The sequence below is a fragment of the Rhinopithecus roxellana genome, chromosome 2 (assembly GCF_007565055.1).
Source record: "Rhinopithecus roxellana isolate Shanxi Qingling chromosome 2, ASM756505v1, whole genome shotgun sequence".
NCBI lineage: Eukaryota > Metazoa > Chordata > Mammalia > Primates > Cercopithecidae > Rhinopithecus > Rhinopithecus roxellana.
The window spans coordinates 96871405-96880381 of record NC_044550.1 but is presented as its reverse complement, the minus strand read 5'-3'; positions in this window follow the sequence as shown (position 1 = coordinate 96880381).

Sequence of the window (8977 nt, the reverse complement as noted above, 5' to 3'; positions counted from 1 at the left end):
GTGAGAAAAATAGTTCAAGAAGGAGGAAATAGTCAAATATAAGAATGTCAATGAAGGTTCAAGTAATTTGAGAATGAATTATTTCATTTACCAATGTGAAAATTATCGGTGATTTTGCAAGAGCCAATTCAGCAGCAATATCCAGGAAAAGGTTCAAGAGTAAATTTAAGGGGAGGAAGTAACTAGAATCAGTGAGTAATAACAACTGTTTTAGGAAAGGGAGGAGAAAAAGGACAATGGCTAGAAAAGGATGCGAAGTTTTAGTAGATAGCAATGGAATTGGAGGCAGGTCATGTGGGCACAGGTGCTCGCAGAAGTGTGGATGCAATGGTGGGAGGTTGTGGGAATCTCTTCTGTTGTATTTTATGAGTCAACTGGATTTCAGATCATCTCCTAAGTGTGAAGATAGGACTGGAACTCTTAGGGTTTTGAGAAGAGGAACATGTAAAATCATCATCCATGACAGGAGGAGAGTGAGTGAACTACATAGAGGCTTGTACTAAAATTACAGGAAAGCAGTAATGGCCAATTTGAAGTTAGGTGTCCTACATTTAAAGCACGATAGTCAGCATGCCTGCTGTGGCTCAGATATGGTTTGTTTGGCCCCACTAAATTTCATGTGAACTTTGATCCCGAGTGCTGAAGTTGGGACCTGGTGGGAGGTTTTTGAATCATGGGGTGGATATCTCCTGAATGGCTCTCTGCCATTCCTACTGGAGTGATTGAGTTCTTACACTTAGTTACTGTGAGAACAGGTTGTTGAAAAGAGCCTGGAACCTCTTCGTCTATCTTCTTTCCTCCATCGCCATGTGACGCCTGCTCCCTTTCACCTTCCGCTGTGAATGAAAGCTTCCTAATGCCATCACCAGAAGATGTTGGTGTCATGCTTCCTGTACAGCCTGCACAATCATGAGCCAAATAAACCTATTTTCTTTATAAATTGCCGAGCCTCAGGTATTCCTTTATAGCAAAACAAATGGACTAAGATGATGGCTGTGTATTTTTCTCCTATCATATTTGAATGCACAGGTGTAGTTATAGGCTAGGAGGAGATGAGACTACGATTCAAATGAAGATTTGTCCAGCATCCATGTATTCGACAGGGAACCTAAGGCAAAAGTGAGGTTTTGGAATTTCAGCTATTTATAGAGAGGAGTGAGACAATAAGGAAGCAATGAAAATATGTTAGGATCGATAACTTGTATATACTAGCGGGGTGTAAAACTCATAAATAATAATCCATATGTGAGAAGCAATGAAAATATGTTAGGATCGATGACTTGTACATACTAGTGGAGTCTAAAACTCATAAATAATAATCCATATGTGAGAAGCAATGAAAATATGTTAAGATCGATGACTTGTACATACTAGTGGAGTCTAAAACTCATACATACTAATCCATATATGAAGCAATTTCCATTTTCAAATGGCAAAATATCCAGTCTCAGAAATTTTAGATGAGATGTCTGTTCCAAAATTGAACACATTGACACAGTTTATGTCAATCTCCGAATTGTAGACATTTTCTGACCCCGCACTTACTGTTTTTCCACAAGGTTAAGCTCAATCCCTCCACAGTAATAACGGAAAATGCCTCTCTAAAATAGTTGACTTTTAAAAGATAATCACTTTGTCATTTTCCACAGTGATAACCCCAGGAATTATTTTAGTAAGTACCTACTTTTGAGCAGACATCTCTCAATTTGATAATCTCTCACCTGAGTGCTTTTATACTCAATCTTAAATATCTATGAACTTTTTCCTTCAGTTCTATAGCTTAGTTGAAAAAATAAAAAATAAAAGTATTAGACTTATTTAAATGCGACCCTTGTTTGGCTTTATATTGAGCATGTTACCAATGCCTTGTGCCAAATGAAACTTCCGTACTAACTTCATGTTCCTCTTTAACCATCTGGTCATTTAAAAATTCAGATTTATCACCAGTTAAATGCAACACTGATTTGTTGTTATTCATGAACATTTGTCAAGCTTATATTTACCCAATCCCACAAACTCAAAACTAATTGAGAGTAAGGACTTGGAAATAAGGATTTGTTAGCTCAAATAGAATTAGCTTCTCATGTTATCTATTCCTTGCCCAGTGGCCAGGGACTGATTGCTCTAGATGGGGAAAGGGGCACGCATCCAGCGAAACTAATTGGAAAATGGGACAGCAGCAAAGGAAAAAATGTAATCATTTGAAGTAGTTCTATGTGGTGGTTTTTGTGAAAACCTCTGCTCCAGGAGACTCTTCGTGTTTTAGACCTGCAGCCTGGCACGACAGCATCTGTGATTAACCATGGGGAAACTTCACTCCCAGCATGTCCTCAACATAATAATTTGACATAATATTCATCAATTTATCACAAATGCAAAAATGAATTATGCTTTCCAATGGCATTTTTTGCAATATTCTATAGTAAAAAACATACCACCTGAGGTTATATAGCTAAGTTTTACGTGTGGCTTTCAATCTAAGAGTTTTGATTCTTTGGGTAAGTCATTTTACTTCTGAGCCTCAATTTACTCATCTACACAACACGTTTTTTTTTTTTTTTTTTTTGAGATTGGCAAACTTTTTAAATTTCTATGTTTCAAAATTGACAATCTGAATTAATTCATTTTGCTTTGAGACATATGGTAATTAGAATGATCACCTATTGTCCCACATCTCTTCCCTTTATCTTCTGGTTTTTCTGTTTTGTTTTGCTGTTCATATTATTATATATGGACAGGGTTTATAATATTTACAGTCTGTTAGGGATGATAATTTCCAGTTTCTTAGGTTCAATCTCACATCTGAATGGACCACCAGACCTTGTATCATGGCTTCTCTATTTTTTAATTCATATTAACTGATTTCTTAATTGGCTACACAACAAAATTTTAATGATAGTAGAAACTATCTCACAAGAATGTTTTAAGAATAAAATTAAGTAATTCATAAGTAAGACAATTTTAGGGAATCGATATTCAGTGAGCCATGACTCATGTTAGGCACATTACATATACATGCCTTCAAGGGCAAATTATCTCCATTTCTTTAGATGCACAAATTAAAACTCACTGGTGATAATTAGTGGGTCAAAAATAACAGGATAATGATGAAAGATAGTGACAACGCTCAAAGCCGGGTCTGATGAAATCGTGGGCATTTTCCACTGCAGTTTGTAAACTATACAGACATACTAGTGACAGATTTACTTCTATGGAAGATGTGCTTTCACACTGGGATGCATTCTGTCTGTGATTCATCCCCTGTTGTATAAAATTTAGACTTTTGCAGGGTATGCTTGGAACAAGAGGTAAATTGCTTAGGATATAACTGGAAGGACCACTAGTGGTGTCCAAAAGGTCGAGTACTTAAGCTTCAGAAGCAGAACTAGGATTCCTATATAACTGTAAGAATGCATGTAAAGTAATGAATACCCAGCAAGAAGATGAAGAAGATAAATCAATTATATGAGCATTCTAGGTTATTCAAATGTTCATTTTGAAGTTTAGATTAAAACCTTTAAACTAGGCAATATGAAAATGTGTGCCTTACCTCTTTTTATGTTAAGTAGAAATAAAAGCAATGGTCTTTTCATTACACACGTTCTTGTTTCTTTCTTATAATTTATGAAGATCATAGTAAGATCCCACATTAGAGAACATAACTTAAAATTGTTTCTTCCAATTAATAAATAAAAGTACACGGAAAAGTTAAAGTGATACTAGTTTGACTATTTCTCAGTATCCAAGATGTCTTTATTTATTATGCTTTACAATTCCACCTATTATTTTCTTCACTTCAACATAAAATAAATTGAAAAATTATGTCCTCCAATTTTTTTTTGCCATATCATATGTCATAAGTTTACTTACATCTGTATATCTAAACAATTCCAGTTGCTGGTATGTTTCAGGAGGAAGTAATGAGTGTATACTATTTTTATTTATATTTAAACTTATACTTGCAGCATAATTTTCAATAGTCTTTTACCAGAGACCAGAAAAGGAGGAGGATGAAGGAAAAAATACATAAATGTACTTGTTGTTGCTGAAATGTACACTTAAAAATGATAAAGATGGTAAATAATATAAATATATTTTACCTCAATAAAAATAGCTTTTATAAAATTGTGGCAATATGAATGCCTCTAAGTAGAAATTTCATATAGTAAAATACTATAGAGTTATGTATCTATACACACACACACACACACACTACAGATATTAGTAGACTCCTTTACTCTGGGTGGTACAATCAGAGGAAATCTTAAAGATTTCTGTGTACCTTGCAGTAAGTTATAAATTTCTTTCAAATTTATATGACTTTTATAATTTAAAAGATTACTTATTTAAAAAATATAAAAACGGTGTGTTTTCTATAAAATAGCACTCGCAAAATAAAAAAGCACCCCCCAGATTTTTTTTTTTTTTTTTTACAACATTTCATCATTCAAACCTTTGAATAGAACATTAAGTACAAGGCCATTTCCTAAGACCTATTGGAAGAAAAGTATATTTAACAAAATTACTGTCATTCCAAGCAATCATACAAGCAAAAGAAAAGAAACTTTGTTTGACTTCCTATCATCACAAGCTTAAATTAAATTTTCTTCTTTTTGTTTCTTTGTTTTCAAATCTGTTTTGTTTCTGTGTAGCTTAGAAAAGGATCATTTTGTGTGAATTCCTCATCTCTATAGGAACTCTAAGAAAATAGAGAAAGAACTGGCGAAGCTGGAGCAAACACAAGCAATAAAATTTGGGTTTTTTGGCTCTTTTGTTGTTGGTGATTGTCCAGCCATCTATATTTTTTATTGTTCGTATGCTGAAATTCTTCACCTGCCCATTTTGTATTGCCTCTGCCCCCCGTGGAATGGATTGTTCTTCCAGGCCCTCATTGTGGGAGGAAAGGATTGGCTATCATAGATAATAGCATCAGCAGGAAAGTTGTTTTCATCTTTGCCAATGTGTTTGGGAATCTGAGGTAAAGGAAATGAGTGCTTTCTTGTTATAAGGCTTTGCTCTATTTCTTTTCATTCTCCTTGATTGAAACTAACGTTTTATAAATGGCTACTTAGTAAAAGGATTTAGCCTTTCTTTCCTATTGAAGCTAAAATGAAAGCCTTTAAAAGTGTAACTTTTCTCCGACGGTAATGTATCACCAATGTGTATGAGTGTGTGTGTGTGTGTGTATGGTGTGTGCATGTAACATACATATATATATATATGTGTGTAGCTATATGTACACACACACACGCACGCACACCCCAAAGATGGACTTTAATCACAAAAATCTCAAGATGAAATTATTTAATGAACTGTTTTCCAAAATACACAGTGTAAAGATTAGTTACACAGGAAGATGTAGTTGTTTCAGAGAAAAGATTTCAAGCAAAGAACAATAAAAAATAAAAATTGAGAAACAATAGAAAATAAAAGAAAAACAATAGAAAATAAAATTAAACCATGTTTTTAATCAAAATTTCTTAAAGCTTTATATACCTATGTGCACTGTAAACTTTATAAAATAAATAATATAACCTGTTCTTATCTTATTTGGCAATAAAATTCTTTCTTTATGAGGCAGTTTTCATGATTACTATTAGGTACAATATCTGCTGAGTGACTCTTTCCTAGGGCTTAAGGGGTTGTGATAATAATTGAAAATATCTATTGACAAAAAATAGATATTATATAAGACATCAACAAGGTGATGAATATAAATTCAATATATAAAAAGAAAAACAGAATAAAACAGTACAATAGCAACAAAAAACAAATAGAACACCCAAGATCATATTAAAAAGGCAGACTCATTTGGATAAGATATATATATATATATGTATATGTATATGTACACATGCACACATGCTTCTCTTGAACATACATATATGCTCAAGATTTATATATATGACTTATGAAATGTATCATATATATTATAAAATATATATTGTCTTGTATATGTTATATTATATTCCCTACATTAGTATGTAAGATTTATATTTCATATATATACACATATATGTTCAACATTTGCACAAGTCTGTTTACTGCAGCATTCTACATAAAAATAAGTAATAAATTGTTAATAAAATTAGCAATAGCTTTAATGAATCAGATTTTTTCATGCAACCAATATCCATAAACAGACAATTCTCTATGGGTTTCTCATATTTCTTCATGTTTCTGAGAAAAGACACTGACTGCCACTGATTCGTATTATTTTTTCAAGGATTTTTGTGCAGTGAACAGTCTTAGAAGATAGAAAAACGTTTTGCATGATTACTGTCCATTTGAAAGCACTCAGGTTCCCTATAGTTCAGTGTTTCTCTCCTGTACCACAATTCTCTGCATGCCCAGGAGTCACCTGGACCTCTTTGAATTTTCCCATGAGTATTGGGGCTTCAGGCAAAAGAAAATGTATTAGATACTCTGAACTCTCCTACTGTTGAGAAAATTAATATCCTTTGTCTCTGACCCAAGAGTGTTATGTCTTCAACAACTATAAAACTGTAGCAGGCTGACTTGCAAGCTAGCAAATATTATAAAATCTCAGACTTCTCCTAATTCTTGAAAAAAGAAAAAATGAAAATTAAAGCCACATGTATTAATATCAGCAAATCTATACAATATAATGTAAAATGAAACAAGTCAAGCACGCACAACATAATTGCTTACATAAGATTTTAAAATGTGCAAAAATGTTACTATATATATTTTTTATGGGTATATATATATATATATATAATAGAGATATAATATTATTCCTCTTGTATGGTAAACACTTGAAATGGACTGCATGTTTGTGTTCCCCTAAATTTATATGTCAAAATCTTAAATCCCAATGTGATGGCTTTAGGAGGTGATTAAGAAACTGAAGGAAACAGGGTGGAACCCTCATGAATGAGAGTAGTGCCCTTATTGAAAAAAAAAAAAACAAAAAAAACTGGAAGGCTTTCTCATCCTTGTTATCTCATGTCAGGATATAGGAAAAGACTGTCTGAAACTCAGAAGAGGGTTCTAACCAGAACCAAACTATCCTGGCACCCTGATCTCAGACTTTTAGCCTACAGAACTATGAGAAATAAATGTCTAATGTTTAGTTCCGTAGTCTATGGTAGTTTGTCATAACAATTTGAACTCACTAACACAGAAATTGGTACCTAAAAGTGGGGATGCCACTGTGACAAATACCTAAAAACTTAGAAGTAACTTTAGAATTGGGTAAGGGGTAAAAGCTGAATGAGTTTGGAAGTGCATGCTAGGAAAAGCCTAGATTGTCATAAATGAATTTTAAACACAATTCTGTTGAGAACTCGGAAAGAAAAGAGGAGAGCTACAGATAATGCCTCTGTCTTCTCAGGGCATACCTGAGTAATCATGAAGAGAATATAGGTTGAAATAAGAATGGTATAGACCACTCTGATGATGTATCAGATGAAAATGTAGAACACGTTATTGGAAACTGGAGGAAAGACTATCCATGCCATAAACTGGCAAAGAACACAGCTGAATCATGTTTATGTGCTAGTGTTTTGTGGAAGGCAAATTGTATATTTAGCCAAGGACACTTCTAAGCAATGTGTTAAAGGAGTGGCTTGATTTCTCCTGATGGCTTATCATAAAATGTAAGAAAAAGAAAGATGAATTGAAGATGTTATTGATCATCAAAAAAGGAACCAGAACTTGAAGACTTAGATAATTCTTTGCCTGTACATATTACAAAAATTGAGAAACAGTGTTCAGAAGAGAACACTACCAGTGTGAACCACAGACTTGGTCAACCATCTCAGCAAAAGCCAGGAATAGAGATTGGATCACAACAGCAGAAGCATTGACAGCAGTAACTAGAGAAAACAGGACAAAATGGAGGAAGACTGTCAGACTTCTTAGACCCCAGGACCAGACCATAGAGCTGTTCAGCTGCAAACACAGGTTATCATTGAAAAAACAAGGGAAGACGGCCTCAAATGCATAGGCATAGGGAGCAGGACACCTCCACCTGGACTTCAAAGGACAAGAAGGATATCCAGAAGAGCCCTGGGGTGCTACCTTTTCCCTGACAGAGAATCATGGCATGGGTGGGGCCACCCCAAAGAGCTGTGGCATGGGTGAAGTCAATACAGAAAGAGATAGCATGGGCAGTGCCCCACTGAACTGTGGGAGGGACGTTGCCACGTCAGTGGCTCTGGAAGGCAGGACCTCTGCCCCAGTTTATCTGAAGGTGGAACTGCCATTCCAGTGGGGCTGGAAGGCAGGGTATGGAGCCAAAGCAGATTATTCTCAAACCTTAAGATCTCACGGCGTTTGCCTTGCTTGCGTTAGTACTTACTTAGAACCTCTTACCCTTTCATTGTTCCCTATTCTGCCTTTTGGAATAAGGATGATTATCAATACTTATGCCAACACTGTATTTTGGAAGCATGTCACTCTTTTGGAGAAAAATTTTGCCTCAGGGTAAATTATACCTTGAGTCTCACCCATTTATTAAATCACCATTGATTTAGATGATGTTTAGGTAAGATTTTGGACTTTAGACTTTAGAGTTGATGCTGGAATGAGTTAAAATTTTTAGAACTGTTGGAATGGAATGAATATATTTTGCATGTGAGAAGGACATGAATTTTGAAAGGTCAGGGGCAGGAAGTGTTTGACTGAATGTTGTGTCCTCTCAAAATGTATATGTCGAAATCCTAGTCCCTGAGGTGATATTAGAGGTAGAGTCTTGGGAAGGTAATTAGATTCGGGTACAGTCTCCCAGATCATGAGGGTGAAGCCCTATTGAATGGGAATAGTGCTGTTATAAAAGGGACACCAGAGAGCGTTCTCACTCTCTGCCACTAAAGACACAAGAAGATAGCAGGCTGCAACTCAGAAAAGGGCCCCCACTATTTCTTGATGATGCTTGGAAACTTGATCTCAGACTTTCAGCCTCCAGAACTGTAAGAAATTAATTCATGTCGCTTAAATCTCCCAGGTTATG